Source organism: Salmo salar, chromosome ssa20 (assembly GCF_905237065.1).
Source record: "Salmo salar chromosome ssa20, Ssal_v3.1, whole genome shotgun sequence".
Lineage (NCBI taxonomy): Eukaryota > Metazoa > Chordata > Actinopteri > Salmoniformes > Salmonidae > Salmo > Salmo salar.
This window is the reverse complement of record NC_059461.1, coordinates 65,068,146-65,086,550: the sequence shown is the minus strand read 5'-3', so window position 1 is coordinate 65,086,550 and position 18,405 is coordinate 65,068,146. Positions and strand designations below refer to the sequence as shown.

Here is an 18,405-nt window from a genome sequence, read left to right as displayed (position 1 = left end):
TTTTAAAGTTGCGCTCTCTGTTTTTTTCCACTATCTTTGTTCTACCTCTGTCTCTGTGTTTGATCAGCTGCCTCCTCTCCTTCATCAGACAACACCAAATGAGTTCTGAATGTCCCAGTATCACTTTTGGTTCCAGCCTTTTTACCAGCGTCACCTTGGAGAACCATCCGGTCGCTGAGGCCTTTCAGCTTTCATTCTGTTTGGATGAGCAGCCTGATCAGTGCAGGGGGATCGGCTCAGCGTCGGCCCGTGTCAGCCTGATCAGTGCAGGGGGATCGGCTCAGCGTCGGCCCGTGTCAGCCTGATCAGTGCAGGGGGATCGGCTCAGCGTCGGCCCGTGTCAGCCTGATCAGTGCAGGGGGATCGGCTCAGCGTCGGCCCGTGTCAGCCTGATCAGTGCAGGGGGATCGGCTCAGCGTCGGCCCGTGTCAGCCTGATCAGTGCAGGGGATCGGCTCAGCGTCGGCCCGTGTCAGCCTGATCAGTGCAGGGGATCGGCTCAGCGTCGGCCCGTGTCTGCCTGATCAGTGCAGGGGGATCGGCTCAGCGTCGGCCCGTGTCTGCCTGATCAGTGCAGGGGGATCGGCTCAGCGTCGGCCCGTGTCTGCCTGATCAGTGCAGGGGGATCGGCTCAGCGTCGGCCCGTGTCAGCCTGATCAGTGCAGGGGGATCGGCTCAGCGTCGGCCCGTGTCAGCCTGATCAGTGCAGGGGGATCGGCTCAGCGTCGGCCCGTGTCAGCCTGATCAGTGCAGGGGGATCGGCTCAGCGTCGGCCCGTGTCAGCCTGATCAGTGCAGGGGGATCGGCTCAGCGTCGGCCCGTGTCAGCCTGATCAGTGCTGCGGACTGCAGAAGAGCTGATGGGAACATATGATAAAGACTAATTAACTAAGCCGCTCTTTAAATATAATATCACGCACGCATGCACACACACAGCCACACACACACATACAGAGAGAGCTCTGCAGAGCAAATCAGTAGCGTCAGGACATAGTACATACCGATGTTCTGCATCACACTTGCCAGCCTCTCATGGAGGGAGAATCAATCACAAGGCAAACGGATAAGGCCTGATCTCTCAGGAAAGAAAGGACAGTGTTCCCAAAGCTACTTCTGAGGGATGTTTTCTGTGTTGTTTTTTGTAGAAAGGCTGGATATCGTGGTAGGTCCAGACAGTATAATGCAGACAAGGCCTAATTGTTGTTGTGAGCTGAATAGGACAGATGTTCTAATGCCTTTGGTGTTCTGTTTCTCTCTATCTCTTGGAAGTTTCTAATGAAGTCTCTTTGGAGGTCGTGCTTGGAGAGAGGAACAAAGAGCAAATGGATGCCAGGGAAGAATGGGGTTGTGCTCTGATGTTGTCAGGAGGAGGCCATTTTAACATTGGAGCTGTGCTTGATAAGACGATCCGTTGGGAGGAATTAACACTGAGCCAAAGAAGGACAAAAAGGAGCGATTTAAAATGCAAACAGAACTTGAAACAAAACTAATTGTATTAGCCAGACTTTCCCTAATGAATCCAGATAAAGCAGAAACACTTAGGATGTGTCAATACTCTGTGTAAGCAGACAGAAGACATTTGTTTAGCGCTCAGCCTTGGTTCACTCCACAAACATTGGCCTATTCAAGGCCTCTGAATCTATCTAGCTTTTCTGTCTGTATTTTATCAAAGCTATTCCCCAAATAGAAACAGGCCAGATGAACCATGACATCAGTTTACACTGTGTTTTAGAGGAATTAAAGGATATCAGAAGGTCAGGTGACTGTACACCAGATGGAAACTGCCAGTGACAACCTATTCAACAATCTGTCACCAAAGAGGAAGTGTTCTGTAGTGAAGGACATGCATCGTGTTGCTCCAAAACAAACAGGGTACAACAGGACAAACAGTGATGACTAGGCTATTTATATTCCATGTATTTGAAGGTGAAATGGGTAGGCTGGATCACACAGCCTTGCCTTGCTCAGTCTCCCACTCACCTCTCTGCTCTGTATAGAAAGTTCTTAAAGTCCCGTCTCAGCATCAAAGTCACAGGTAAACTCCCTATTCAGACATTCCCTTCTCATTTCAACTTCAATGGAATTTCATTATATACTCCCCTCTCTCCCTATACTCCCCTCTCTACCTGACTCTCTCTCTATACTCCCCTCTCTCCCTGACTCTCTCTCTCTATACTCCCCTCTCTCTCTCTATACTCCCCTCTCTCCCTGACTCGCTCTCTATACTCTCCTCTCTCCCTGACTCTCTCTCTATACTCTCCTCTCTCCCTGACTCTCTCTCTCTATACTCCCCTCTCTCCCTGACTCTCTCTCTCTATACTCCCCTCTCTCCCTGACTCTCTCTCTCTATACTCCCCTCTCTCCCTGACTCTCTCTCTCTATACTCCCCCTCTCTCCCTGACTCTCTCTCTCTCTACTCCCCTCTCTCTCGCTATACTCCCCTCTCTCCCTGACTCTCTCTCTCTCTATACTCCCCTCTCTCCCTGACTCTCTCTCTATACTCCCCTCTCTCCCTGACTCTCTCTCTATACTCCCCTCTCTCCCTGACTCTCTCTCTATACTCCCCTCTCTCCCTGACTCTCTCTCTATACTCCCCTCTCTCCCTGACTCTCTCTATACTCCCCTCTCTCCCTGACTCTCTCTATACTCCCCTCTCTACCTGACTATCTCTCTATACTCCCCTCTCTCCCTGACTCTCTCTCTCTATACTCCCCTCTCTCCCTGACTCTCTCTCTCTCTATACTCCCCTCTCTCTCGCTATACTCCCCTCTCTCCCTGACTCTCTCTCTCTCTATACTCCCCTCTCTCCCTGACTCTCTCTCTATACTCCCCTCTCTCCCTGACTCTCTCTCTATACTCCCCTCTCTACCTGACTCTCTCTCTATACTCCCCTCTCTACCTGACTATCTCTCTATACTCCCCCCCTCTCCCTGACTCTCTCTCTATACTCCCCCCTCTCCCTGACTCTCCCTCTATACTCCCCTCTCTCCCTGACTCTCTCTCTATACTCCCCTCTCTCCCTGACTCTCTCTCTATACTCCCCTCTCTACCTGACTCTCTCTCTATACTCCCCTCTCTCCCTGACTCTCTCTCTATACTCCCCTCTCTCCCTATACTCCCCTCTCTCCCTGACTCTCTCTCTATACTCCCCTCTCTCCCTGACTCTCTCTCTATACTCCCCTCTCTCCCTGACTCTCTCTCTATACTCCCCTCTCTCCCTATACTCCCCTCTCTCCCTGACTCTCTCTCTATACTCCCCTCTCTCCCTGACTCTCTCTCTATACTCCCCCCCTCTCCCTGACTCTCCCTCTATACTCCCCTCTCTCCCTGACTCTCTCTCTATACTCCCCTCTCTCCCTGACTCTCTCTCTATACTCCCCTCTCTCCCTGACTCTCTCTCTATACTCCCCTCTCTCCCTGACTCTCTCTCTCTATACTCCCCTCTCTCTCTCTCTATACTCCCCTCTCTCCCTGACTCGCTCTCTATACTCCCCTCTCTACCTGACTCTCTATATACTCCCCTCTCTACCTGACTCTCTCTCTATACTCCCCTCTCTCCCTGACTCTCTCTATACTCCCCTCTCTCTCTATACTCCCCTCTCTCCCTATACTCCCCTCTCTACCTGACTCTCTCTCTATACTCCCCTCTCTCCCTGACTCTCTCTCTCTATACTCCCCTCTCTACCTGACTCTCTCTCTATACTCCCCTCTCTCCCTGACTCTCTCTCTATACTCCCCTCTCTCCCTATACTCCCTCTCTATACTCCCCTCTCTCCCTATACTCCCCTCTCTCCCTGACTCTCTCTCTATACTCCCCTCTCTCCCTGACTCTCTCTCTATACTCCCCTCTCTCCCTGACTCTCTCTCTCTATACTCCCCTCTCTCTCTCTCTATACTCCCCTCTCTCTCTCTCTATACTCCCCTCTCTCCCTATACTCCCCTCTCTCCCTGACTCTCTCTCTCCCTGACTCTCTCTCTATACTCCCCTCTCTCTCTATACTCCCCTCTCTCCCTGACTCTCTCTCTCTATACTCCCCTCTCTCCCTGACTCTCTCTCTCTATACTCCCCTCTCTCTCTCTCTATACTCCCCTCTCTACCTGACTCTCTCTATACTCCCCTCTCTCCCTGACTCTCTCTCTCTATACTCCCCTCTCTCTCTCTCTATACTCCCCTCTCTACCTGACTCTCTATATACTCCCCTCTCTACATGACTCTCTCTCTATACTCCCCTCTCTCCCTGACTCTCTCTCTATACTCCCCTCTCTCCCTGACTCTCTCTCTATACTCCCCTCTCTCCCTGACTTGTTGGATGGAAAAGAGAGGTGAGAAGAGGAAAGGCAGGTGGAGACGAGGTGGGTGAGAGGGATGAGAGAGAAGAGGGGGATGAGAGAGAAGAGGGGGATGAGAGAGAAGAGGGGGATGAGAGAGAAGAGGGGGATGAGAGAGAAGAGGGGGATGAGAGAGAAGAGGGGGGTGAGAGAGAAGAGGGAGATGAGAGAGAAGAGGGGGATGAGAGAGAAGAAGGGGATGAGAGAGGGTAATACAGTAATTAAACCAGAAGACACTTTGGAATACATGTACAGTTCAACAGTACAGTTTCTAGTCGTAAGGGACAGGTCTAGACAGTGGGGAGTTTGAAGTGTGTGTAAAACAGTGTGAAAGGAAGGGACAGGTCTAGACAGTGGGGAGTTTGAAGTGTGTGTAAAACAGTGTGAAAGGAAGGGACAGGTCTAGACAGTGGGGAGTTTGAAGTGTGTGTAAAACAGTGTGAAAGGAAGGGACAGGTCTAGACAGTGAACATTGTGCTCCTGTAACGGTAGAACTGATGTTGTGTGCAACTGGTTACGTATGTTTTAAATACAAATGTGGGGAGCCAATGACTAACTGCCATTGATTGCTTATATCTACATGGATCCCTTGTTCCGTATCGATCTTATTTAGGAACAATTAGTCTCGCAGCTAGGGAAGAAGCACTCCCTGGCTGCCATATAGGAGGGGATTTGTCACTGTGGCCTGAGCTAAGTGCTAAACAGTAACACACAGCTCATTTCATTCTGAATAACTGAGGCACTGTAGGTAAGGGCAGTAGAGAGGAAAGGTCTTAATTGTTGACAAGTAGTTGTCTCAGGCAGCTCTTGCTGTTGCATTTGTGAATTAAAGGCAGAACATGACCCATCAACAGCTCATGTAGAGGTGTGACGCTCTAACAGCCACAGCTAACTTCATTAGCCAGCCGTGACACAAGTCCTGTCTCCTGGATAATATCAGTCATTTCAGAAAAAATAGAACGGAAGATAGAACTAGGATCAACTGTTAGAAGAAACAACTCTTTAAATGAGGATCACTGGGTGGCCCCCATCTCCTTATTAATAAACCCAACAGTGTTGTGGATAAACAGCCTGTTATAGACCCAACAGTGTTGTGGATAAACAGCCTGTTATAGACCCAACAGTGTTGTGGATAAACAGCCTGTTATAGACCCAACAGTGTTGTGGATAAACAGCCTGTTATAGACCCAACAGTGTTGTGGATAAACAGCCTGTTATAGACCCAACAGTGTTGTGGATAAACAGCCTGTTATATATGCACTGCCAACTGGTTCAAGGTATTTGTATAGAAATAGTATTTCTGTGCTGTGTGTTTCTGTTAAGTCGTAATGGCTACAGGGAGCCATAGTTACCATAGCCGTGCTGTGGAGGCATGGCAGTATCCTATAAACTTGGGACTTGACCGCCACTGTGTGGGTGTGTGTGTGTGTGTGTGCGTGTACATGTTGGTCAGTAAGCCACCCTTTCCTCACCCCTCTATCCTGAGCAAAAGAGAAACCATGTTCAGTCTTACAATAGGAGAGAAGGGAGAGAAACCATGTTCAGTCTTACAATAGGAGAGAAGGGAGAGAAACCATGTTCAGTCTTACAATAGGAGAGAAGGGAGAGAAACCATGTTCAGTCTTACAATAGGAGAGAAGGGAGAGAAACCATGTTCAGTCTTACAATAGGAGAGAAGGGAGAGAAACCATGTTCAGTCTTACAATAGGAGAGAAGGGAGAGAAACCATGTTCAGTCTTACAATAGGAGAGAAGGGAGAGAAACCATGTTCAGTCTTACAATAGGAGAGAAGGGAGAGAAACCATGTTCAGTCTTACAATAGGAGAGAAGGGAGAGAAACCATGTTCAGTCTTACAATAGGAGAGAAGGGAGAGAAACCATGTTCAGTCTTACAATAGGAGAGAAGGGAGAGAAACCATGTTCAGTCTTACAATAGGAGAGAAGGGAGAGAAACCATGTTCAGTCTTACAATAGGAGAGAAGGGAGAGAAACCATGTTCAGTCTTACAATAGGAGAGGGGGGAGGGGGGGGGGCTGTCAAAATGTTCCAATAGGTGTGAGCTTCCACTTGGAGGGAGCTGATTGGATGATGGGGGCTGTGTGTGCTGGATGATGTGTGGCTGAGAGTTTCAGTGGGGGGATGTGGGGCTGTGTGTGCTGTTGGTCTTAGCCTGGTGCTGGAGGAATTTGGGTTTAAGAGGCTAGTAGGATTGGGGAGGAATTGGACCAGACAGTCACCTGGGAAATGGGGGATCTCAGGAGGAAGAAATCTAGGCTGAACACAGAGTCAGAGAAAGCTGCAAGGCTCGATCCACCAAGCTGCCTTCCTCTCCTCCCTCACCCATCTCTTATGGACTCCTCAAAGCAAAGCAATGTGAGGAGGATAAATCATGGACTTTTTTTCTGTGAGGAACTAAGGTGTACTGTATGCCTGAAAAGGTAATAAGATCTATTATGTCCTTTTATACAACGGGTGGGTCTAATCCTGGATGCTGATTGGTTAAAACTGCATTCCAGCCAGTGTCTATTCCACAAGTTACCACCGGCTAAACCTATGACGTTGAAATGCGTATTTACTTTGTTCCATCTCACTGCACAATCCACTAACTCATCAGCCAAGCCAGGCAATTTATAAACTTGATCTCCACTATAAAAAGCATCTAGACATTATTTCCCATTTGTAACGTGTACGCTGGGAGTCGGGAAGCAAGTACAGGGAGTGAATTTAATAATAAATGGAACAAAACAAGAAACACGTGGATCGTACAGTCATGAAACACAGAAACAGAGTCGATAACGCCTGGGGAAAGAACCAAAGGGAGTGACAGATATAGGGGAGGTAATCAGGAAGGTGATGAGTCTCATGAAGCACACGTGCGAGTAACGATGGTGGCAGGTGTGCGTAATGATGAGTACACTGGCGACAACGAGCGCCAGAGAGGAGGAGAAGGAGTAGACGTGACACCATTTCTTTTAGACTAGCATATTTTTTCAAGTGGAGATTTGTATAAACCTTGCTATCTGTCTCGCCGACATTTGCAAAATTGTTTCAATATTGAAATTGGATCTCCACCTGTCCCATAGTAATGAACGTGTTGGGACAAGAAAGACAGGCAGGCAGCTTTTCTCAGTCAGTCGAAATCATGATTCAGCTGCCATAATTTTTATTTTTGTCATTTTTCTCCCCAATTTCGTGATTACGATCTTGTCTCATCGCTGCAACTTCCCAACGGGCTCAGGAGATGTAAAGGTCGAGTCATGCGTCCTCCGAAACATGACCCGCCAAACCACGCTTCTTAACACCCACTCGCTTAACCCGGAAGCTAGCCGGTCCAATGTGTCGAAGGAAACACTGTTCAACTGACTACCGAAGTCAGCCTGCAGGCGCCCAGACCACCACAAGGAGTTGCTAGAGCACGATGAGCCAAGTAAAGACCCCCGGGCAAACACTCCCCTAACCCAGACAACACTGGGCCAGTTGTGCACCGTCCTATGGGACCGCTGCGCCACTCGGGAGCTGCCATCATTTTTATGAATATATACAAAGAAATGTCAATAGAAAACAGGTAAAATGCAGCTAGTTTGCAGTCTTTCCAGCTTCAGTTTGAAGTGATCGTGTTAGCTGTGTTGTTGGCTAGCTCCTCTGAACAATAGTGTCCTAACGAGTGAGCACATTTTCTATGCCAGGCGAAATATTCTGGCTGCACTGTTTGACGTGACTGTAAGTTAGCCGTAGTTGGCTAGCCAGCAAGCAAGGGATAAGAATGTTGCCAGCCAGTATGGCAATGGAACATTTAGAACGAACAAATCATACAGAACGACTAGGTTGCATCTCTGGCAACCAAACCGATTGAACAAACAACCAGCCGGCTTGGGTAGCAACCTTAGATTTGTATTGGGACTATATCTCGTGGAAGGATGAAATAAGGTTTTTAGTGAAAATATGTCAATCATTATTTGAATATGTTGGTAATCCATTGTGTAAAAGTGATAATGCCCTCGAAGCCCGTGTTTGGAGGATATATTGGCACGGTTTGCTTGCCCTCGACTTTGTCTCGAGCCTAACAACACCCGTGCCAATATATCCTCCAAACACCGGCTTCGAGGGCATTATCACTTAATTATTCACCTGATTCAATCCTCTGTGGTAGCTAGCCCTTTGTTCGGATAAGAGCAGAGACTCTTTATCCAATTAGGATAGATCCAGGACCTACTTTAACACATGTAAAGGTGTGAGAGACATTATTCAAACATTCAATGGTACAACATGCAGAGTCAGGCAGAAAAGCTTACACTTGTAGCTGGAGAGAGAGGGAGGGAGGGAGGGAGGGAGGGAGGGAGGGAGGGAGGGAGGGAGGGAGGGAGGGAGGGAGGGAGGGAGAGAGAGAGGGGAAGAGAGGGAGGGATGGAGAGAGAGTGAAAGAGAAAGAGAGAGAGATGGAGAGATAGATAGCTTTTAGTTAATGACCTTGAGAGATTCCTGGGCCCTTGCTACCTTGATATATGTTTCTATCCAGCAATAGTGTTATTCTGACTAGTGCAATCCAAGAGAAATATCATCAGAAATGCTCCACTGCATATATATCTTACATGCTTCAATTGACAACACTATTATGACTACGATATATAAGTTATATAGCCATGACTGATCCCTTAAGGATATTTTCATAAAGTACAGCCGAGCCGACCCCAATGTCCCTGAGGCCATTTACTCTAAGAATAAACATGGTATTGACCAGTTCATTTTCTCTTTTTCTCTCCTTCTGTCTTTTTCTTTCCCTAGCCCTCCCTTGTTCATCATCTAGACTCTCTCTCTCTTTCCCTCTTTCCCTCCCTCACTCCTTCACTGACTCCCTCCCTGTCATGTTCTCATTCACCCTCACACACTCAAAGAGACAAGTCCGAGAAGCTCTCTGAAAATTCACACTTTAAAAGACTGACACCACCCTTAACCTTGAATCTTTATTTTTGCATGGCTGTTGTGATAAAATACTGAACTGACATCTCTGCTCCAGTTCATTTCATGTCAACACACCCCTCCACAAAGACCCACACTGGGGATAATATATGCCATGAGAGCGGCCTGGGGAGAGAGGAGGACACTGAGGGAGGGTGGAGTGCGTCCAGTGATGTGGATAGCCTGGTTGGAGCGTGGCCATGAAAGGGTTAACTCAGTGAGAGGTGTACTGTAGTGCTGCCAGTAGCAACAACACCATAACTAATTCATGGCCTGTGTTCCTGTCTAGTGGGATAATGTTGCTCTTCAGATGCCATTTTACTCAACATTCCCTCCCACCAGCACACTTCCCAAACACTAGACCACAATGGCAGGAGTAACCCTACACATGGGGCATTAATGGTGAACGCATATCATGTTGACAGGGGTCAGTAGCTCACTGGAGACTGACATCCATCTTCTACTGTATGCTGGCTAGACCAGACCAGACTAGAGCAGAGCAGACTAGAGCAGACCAGACTAGAGCAGAGCAGAATAGAGCAGACTAGACCAGACTAGACCAGACCAGACTAGAGCAGAGCAGACTAGAGCAGACCAGACTAGAGCAGAGCAGAATAGAGCAGACTAGACCAGACTAGAGCAGAGCAGACTAGACCAGACCAGACTAGAGCAGACTAGACCAGACCAGACCAGACTAGAGCAGACTAGACCAGACCAGACTAGAGCAGACTAGACCAGACCAGACTAGAGCAGACTAGACTAGACCAGACTAGAGCAGACCAGACTAGACCAGACCAGACTAGAGCAGACTAGACTAGACTAAAGCAGACCAGACTAGACTAGAGCAGACTAGACTAGACTAGAGCAGACTAGACCAGACCAGACTATAGCAGACTAGACCAGACCAGACTAGAGCAGACTAGACCAGAACAGAGCAGACTAGAGCAGAGGGCTATGGAATAGTGGAGGTTCTTCAGTTACTGTTGAGATCCCCAAAGGGAATATAGATTATGATGGCCAGCTGTGGTGAAAGTGTTACCCCAGGTGAATCATCGATTAGAGACAGAGAATGGCTGAATGTGCACTGTGTCTGTAGACAAAAGAGAAGAGGTGGAGGTACTGTTCTGTTTGCAGAGAGAGAGATGGTGGAACAGAAGGAGAGAGGGTTAAAGATGTTTTCAACACTGTGCTCGATCTAATTCTGACATACACTGCTCAGTCAGACAGACACCCTCCTCTGTACATATTCATAGTCTCCTAACCTCCTCACCTCCCGCTGTGCACCCCTCTTTCTCACGCAACCTCCTTGATGCCTGACACAGCTTAGCTCTGAGTGCTGGGTTGGCACGCCACAACGCGTGTTGCAATCTCAGCATACTACACCAGCTAGCTAGCACCCTCCAAACTCCCTACAGATGAGGTCTACTTCACACGGGGAAGAGAGGAGAAGGGAGAGGAGGGGATAGGGGAGGGGAGGGGAGAGGAAGAGAGGAGATAGGCCCTAGGGAGGAGGGGGGTGGGGTCTAAGCCTGTTCTCAGGCCCTAGGGAGGTGGGGTCTAAGCCTGTTCTCAGGCCCTAGGGCGGTGGGGGTAGGGTCTAAGCCTGTTCTCAGGCCCTAGAGAGGTGGGGGGGTGAGGTCTAACCTGTTCTCAGGCCCTAGAGAGGTGGGGGGGTGGGGTCTAAGCCTGTTCTCAGGCCCTAGAGAGGTGGGGGGTGGGGTCTAAGCCTGTTCTCAGGCCCTAGAGAGGTGGGGGGTGGGGTCTAAGCCTGTTCTCAAGCCCTAGGGAGGTGAAGGGTGGGGTCTAAGCCTGTTCTCAGGCCCTAGAGAGGTGAGGGGTGGGGTCTAAGCCTGTTCTCAGGCCCTAGAGAGGTGGGGGGTGGGGTCTAAGCCTGTTCTCAGGCCCTAGGGAGGTGAGGGGTGGGGTCTAAGCCTGTTCTCAGGCCCTAGAGAGGTGAGGGGTGGGGTCTAAGCCTGTTCTCAAGCCCTAGGGCGGTGGGGGTGGGGTCTAAGCCTGTTCTCAGGCCCTAGAGAGGTGAGGGGTGGGGTCTAAGCCTGTTCTCAGGCCCTAGAGAGGTGGGGGGTGGGGTCTAAGCCTGTTCTCAGGCCCTAGAGAGGTGGGGGGTGGGGTCTAAGCCTGTTCTCAGGCCCTAGAGAGGAGAGACGAGGGCGGGTAGGGTATGGCAGACTCCGGGGCTCATCTCGGCAGACGCCCCATCATCACCTGCCATACGGCAGCCTGAACCATGGGTCACCCGCCATCCATACCCATTACCCTCCTCCTATTAGATTTCCATTACATTTGATGGTAGAGTTTTTTAGGAGAGAGGACCCCGCTCTGCAGACACCAATTTAAAGAGCCAAAGCAAAGTAATCAATTCACAAACCAACCGGAGACTGCAAACTGAATTACTGTGAGGGGGATTGAGCTAGTGATGATAGAAGGATGGTGAGAGCCAGTTTCAGACATATCCATATCAAAGCCATCCTGAAGGGCCAGAGTGAGGAGATAATCTGTGCCCTGCAGGATGGCCAAACATACAGGTTGACTGTATAGGAGAGCACTCTGACTCCCACACATGTCATCACATTGACTTAGTGTGGCTCAGTTGGGAGAGCATGGCATTTGCACTGCTAGAGTTGTGGGTTCAATTCCCATGGGGGACAAGTACATTTACATTACATTTTAGTCATTTAGCAGACGCTCTTATCCAGAGCGACTTACAGTAGTGAATGCATACATTTCATACATTTTTTTCCGTACTGGTCCCCCGTGGGAATCAAACCCACAGCCCTGGCGTCACAAACACCATGCTCTACCAACTGAGCCACACGGGACCAAGTACGAAAACATATATGAAGATTTCTGTACTCACGACAGTACATCCCTCTGGATACGAGCATCTGCTAAATGAGGAATGTTTTTAAATGTCACTGCATGGCTTCAAGCTCCACAACTTCCATCCACTTTTTTGTTGGCCTTTCAGTCTATGTCACAAGAAATACTGTATATAGACTTTCATTCCGGATCTATAGCTCAGAAACTTGGGGTCCACTTAGAGGAATGGTGAAGGTCACCCTCTAGGATTGTGTGTGTTGGTGTCATGCCTGGTACACATAAGAGGTGTTAGTCATGTAAAGTGAAATCTGGCACCACTGCATCATGTGTAGTTTGTGTGAGTGCTTCATGCTCCATAAAGCTGACAGAAAATATATTTTCTCCAAACTGATATGACATGGTAGGGGCACATACACTATATATACAGAAGTTCATGGACACCCCTTCAAATTAGAGGATTTGGTTATTTCAGCCACACCCGTTGCTGACAGGTGTATAAAATCGAGCGCACAGCCATGCAATCTCCATAGACAAACATTGGCAATAGAATGGCCTTATTGAAGAGCTCAGTGACATTCAACCTGGCACCGTCATAGGATGCCACCTTTCCAACAAGTCAGTAAGTCAAACTTCTGCCCTGCTAGAGCTGCCCCAGTCTACTGTAAGGGCTGTTATTGTGAAGTGGAAACGTCTAGGAGCAACAACGGCTCAGTCACAAGGTGGTAAAAATTGTCTGTCCTCCATTGCAACACTCACTACCGAGTTCTAAACTGCCTCTGGAAGCAACGTCGGCACAAGAACTGTTCATTGGGAGCTTCATGAAATGGGTTTTCATGGCCGAGCAGCCGCACACAAGCCTAAGATCACCATGCGCAATGCCAAGCGTCGGCTGGAGTGGTGTAAAGCTCGCCGCCATTGGACTCTCGAGCAATGTGAAAGCATTCTCTGGAGTGATGAATCACGCTTCACTATCTGGCAGTCCAACGGACGAATCTGGGTTTGGAGGATGCCAGGAGAACACTACCTGCCCCAATGCATAGTGCCAACTGTAAAGTTTGGTGGAGGAGGAAAAATGGTTTGGGGCTGTTTTTCATGGTTCGGGCTCGGCCCCTTAGTTCCAGTGAAGGGAAATCTTAACGCTAAAACATACAATGACAATCTAGATGATTCTGTGTTTCCAACTTTGTAGCAACAGTTTGGGGAAGGCCCTTTCCTGTTTCAGTATGACAATGCCCCCGTGCACAAAGCAAGGTTCATACAGAAATGGTTTGTTGAGATCGGTGTGGAAGAACTTGAATGGCCTGCACAGAGCCCTGACCTCAACCCCATCGAACACCTTTGGGATGAATTGGAAAACCAACTGCGAGCCAGGTCTAATTGCCCAACATCAGTGCCTGACCTCACTAATACTCTTGTGGCTGAATGGAAGCAAGTCCCCGCAGCAATGTTCCAACATCTAGTGGAAAACCTTCCCAGAAGAGTGGAGGCTGTTATAGCAGCACAGGGGGGACCAACTCCATATTAATGCCCATGATTTTGGAATGAGATGTTCGACAAACAGGTGTTCACATACTTTTTGCCATGTAGTGTATGTGTGCATGCTAATCCGCCATCATGGCTGCCTTCTACTGGCTAGCCCCCAGACTGATCTCTGGGCAAAACATTCTCTCTCTCTCTGCTTTTCTCTCTCTGTGGTTCTCTATCTCTGGTTCTCTCTCCCTCTGCTTTTCTCTCTCTGTGGTTCTCTCTCTGGTTCTCTCTCCCTCTGCTTTTCTCTCTCTGTGGTTCTCTCTCTGTGGTTCTCTCTCCTTCCTGTCTCTCCTTCTCCCTCTCCCCCCGTCTCTCACTCCCCTCCTCCCTCTATCTATCACACCCCTTTTTCCATCCTCTCTCTTTCCCCCTCCTCATCTCTCTCTCCTTCCTGTCTCTCCTTCTCTCTCTCCCCCTTCTCCCTCTGTCTCTCACTCCCCTCCTCTCTCTCCCCTCCTCCCTCTCTCTATCTATCACACCCCTTTTTCCATCCTCTCTTTCCCCCTCCTCATCTCTATCTCTCTCTTCCCCTGCTCCCTGTGTTAGTGTGGCAGTCTGCCCATTTTGATATGTAAATCATCCATAATTCAACGCTGCCTGCCATAAATCTTCATTAGCAGACCTGTGGAATAAGAAAATGGAGTCATTCTCAGATATTTTTCTGCTCCATTATTATGTAAAGACTGACAGCATGGAGAGAGCACTAATCTACACCTTGAAACTGACTGACAGCATGGAGAGACCACTAATCTACACCTTGAAACTGACTGACGGCATGGAGAGACCACTAATCTACACCTTGAAACTGACTGACGGCATGGAGAGACCACTAATCTACACCTTGAAACTGACTGACGGCATGGAGAGATCACTAATCTACACCTTGAAACTGACTGACGGCATGGAGAGAGCACTAATCTACACCTTGAAACTGACTGACGGCATGGAGAGACCACTAATCTACACCTTGAAACTGACTGACGGCATGGAGAGACCACTAATCTACACCTTGAAACTGACTGACGGCATGGAGAGACCACTAATCTACACCTTGAAACTGACTGACGGCATGGAGAGAGCACTAATCTATACCTTGAAACTGACTGACGGCATGGAGAGAGCACTAATCTACACCTTGAAACTGACTGACGGCATGGAGAGACCACTAATCTACACCTTGAAACTGACTGACGGCATGGAGAGAGCACTAATCTACACCTTGAAACTGACTGACGGCATGGAGAGAGCACTAATCTACACCTTGAAACTGACTGACGGCATGGAGAGAGCACTAATCTACACCTTGAAACTGAGTCAAGGGTGTTATTGATGCCCTCTCTGTCTCTGTACTGGTTATCGCTCTTCCTCTTTCCATCCCTGCCTCTCTCTCTCTCTCTCCACATCGCTCCCACACACAGTTTACCCACTCCCTGTCCATTAGCCATCAGTTTAGAAAAAGCAGGTTACAAATGACCTTTCTCATTACCCAGCTCGGTGGGCTTTTAAGAGCCGCTTGCCAAGGTACCGGTGATATTTGCTTACCCCTCATTAAGATGCTGACCTTTTCAAGTGACCCCTTATTGATTTCATTAAAACACAAAGAGGGATACCTAGTCAGTTGTACAACTAACTGAACACCTTCAACTGAAATATGTCTCCCACATTTAACCCAGCCCCTCTGAATCAGAGAGGTGAAGGGGGCTGCCTTAATTGACAGGCACATCTTCAGCACCTAGGGAACAGTGGGTTAACTGCCTTGCTCAGGATCAGAACGACAGATTTTTACCTTGACAGCTCAGGGATTCCATCCAGCAACTTCTGGCTACTAGCCCAACACGCTAACCACTAGGCTACCTGATGGACCTACCACTCTGAGTAAAAAAAAGAAGAAACACACACTAATGCAGCATTTCATATTTTCTTAAAGTCGGAGTGAAGCTTTCTGTGTCTGAACGTGACATCCATCGCTGCTTATTATCACAGCGCATTGTAGGAACTAAATCTGTCATTCATTACATCTGGCTGGTGGATTTTTAACAATAGGTTGTTGTATTATCCAGCCTGCCGCCACAGCACAGTGGGGAGGATGTCCTACCAAGCTGGATACAGATACAGCACAGCGAGGAGGATGTCCTACCAAGCTGGATACAGATACAGCACAGCGAGGAGGATGTCCTACCAAGCTGGATACAGATACAGCACAGTGAGGAGGATGTCCTACCAAGCTGGATACAGATACAGCACAGTGAGGAGGATGTCCTACCAAGCTGGATACAGATACAGCACAGTGAGGAGGATGTCCTAACAAGCTGGATACAGATACAGCACAGCGAGGAGGATGTCCTACCAAGCTGGATACAGATACAGCACAGTGAGGAGGATGTCCTACCAAGCTGGATACAGATACAGCACAGTGAGGAGGATGTCCTACCAAGCTGAATACAGATACAGCACAGTGAGGAGGATGTCCTAACAAGCTGAATACAGCACAGTGAGGAGGATGTCCTACCAAGCTGGATACAGATACAGCACAGTGAGGAGGATGTCCTACCAAGCTGGATACAGATACAGCACAGTGAGGAGGATGTCCTACCAAGCTGGATACAGATACAGCACAGTGAGGAGGATGTCCTAACAAGCTGGATACAGCACAGTGAGGAGGATGTCCTACCAAGCTGGATACAGATACAGCACAGTGAGGAGGATGTCCTACCAAGCTGGATACAGATACAGCACAGTGAGGAGGATGTCCTACCAAGCTGGATACAGATACAGCACAGTGAGGAGGATGTCCTACCAAGCTGGATACAGATACAGCACAGTGAGGAGGATGTCCTACCAAGCTGGATACAGATACAGCACAGTGAGGAGGATGTCCTACCAAGCTGGATACAGCACAGTGAGGAGGATGTCCTACCAAGCTGGATACAGATACAGCACAGTGAGGAGGATGTCCTACCAAGCTGGATACAGATACAGCACAGCGAGGAGGATGTCCTACCAAGCTGGATACAGATACAGCACAGCGAGGAGGATGTCCTACCAAGCTGGATACAGATACAGCACAATGAGGAGGATGTCCTACCAAGCTGAATACAGATACAGCACAGCGAGGAGGATGTCCTACCAAGCTGGATACAGATACAGCACAGTGAGGAGGATGTCCTAACAAGCTGGATACAGATACAGCACAGTGAGGAGGATGTCCTACCAAGCTGGATACAGATACAGCACAGTGAGGAGGATGTCCTAACAAGCTGAATACAGCACAGTGAGGAGGATGTCCTACCAAGCTGGATACAGATACAGCACAGTGAGGAGGATGTCCTACCAAGCTGGATACAGATACAGCACAGATACGATGCAGGCATTTTAAAAGCCAGTCTCTATCTCCCGCTCCAAGCTCTTATTCAATGCATCGGCTTCTGACTCCAGAGGAAGATTGTCAGCATCTGATACAGTATAGGGATGTGGGGAGACTATCTCAGAAATGATTTGAAGCCGTCCATAATCCGACGAGTGACTATGTATCATGTCAGCACATTCCCTTCATATATAGAACATCATTTCACTCAGTTTCTCAGTCCCTACCTCTCTGTTGAAATGTTTAAAACTGGAGACACAGCTAAAATAGCACTGATGCAAGGATCAGGGATGACGCCTATCTCAGGTGAGAGTTTCAGCGAGTATACAGTATATACCATGGGACCATGGCGCCTTAAGACTCTGTCGCCTTGTGTTTGACAGGTAGGCAGGCAGCCCTCCACCCCAGTCCCAGTATCAGCCTGGTCTCATTTCTCTTCATTACCATTACATCCAGCTGACGAACCCTTGGCTCCATCCAGCTTTTCACTCAGGAGGGTTTACTGTTCCTATTGGTCCAACCAGGCCTGGCAACTTCCCTGTGCCACTCAGGCTCCTCTCTGCTCAGGCCCAGTCTAGCCACGTTAGTGTCCTCCTTTCTCAGGGCCTGTCTAAGTGTGACTGATAGGGGAAACACAGGGAAACAAACACCAGGCCCAACTAAAGTCTAACTTCCAATGTGATTAGAACTGGAACTGAAGAATGTCTTAGAGACGGCTCTCTCTCTCCCCCTCTTCTCTCTATTCCATCTCTCTCTATGCAGCTATCTATGTATCTATCTCTCTCTCTTTCTCTCTTTCTCTCAGCCTTATCCTCTAAGCTAATAGCACAGCTCAGGCTTCTCCCACCATGATGTAGGGGTGAATTAAAAGAAACGGCCGTGGATAAAAAGGAGTCAAATAAATGCGAACTGAAGCGCAAATCTGAGTGGCGAACAGGCTTTGGTAGCTCTGTGGTAAAGCATGGGAAGTCAGTAAAGGACTAAAGGCCACCAGCAATGGTACAGCTAATGGACTTTAACTGTTGTGGTGGATCAGGCAGTGCAACGCAGCATAACACGGAGAGGGGAGGCCCCTGGTCTATCTAACTTACTAACCCTCTCTCAGTGCTGCTGACCCAGGGCCCAGTCGGTCTGTTCTCCTTCCTGTATTATTCATGGCCACCTCACAGGCAGGACATGTTATGGGGACACACATGCATACAGCACGTTGTGACCAAATGAGATTGGAGTTAGATTTTCAGTGCTCCTCTTACAGCCCGGTGACAACCTGGTGCTGCTTGGTCACAGCTCATTAAGATAGCCGGATCCTGCCGTGATCCTGCCGAGTGCCATGTTGCCCCATGCAGTTGCCATTAGCAGGTGGTCGTTGGCAGGACGGTGGGGTGGTGTG

The 18,405-nt window shown here is 48.8% G+C and overlaps 1 protein-coding gene and 1 non-coding gene across 2 annotated transcripts in view; one reads left to right on the top strand and one right to left on the bottom strand.

The window, feature by feature from the left end:
- The window catches only part of LOC106581170 (reticulon-4 receptor-like 1), a 221,534-nt gene that overhangs the window by 131,379 nt on the left and 71,750 nt on the right, over positions 1-18,405 (top strand). The gene's annotated exons all lie outside the window — the stretch shown is intronic.
- Positions 12,047-12,122, bottom strand: trnat-ugu (transfer RNA threonine (anticodon UGU)). The gene has a single exon. It is a non-coding gene; the product is annotated as a tRNA-Thr (tRNA).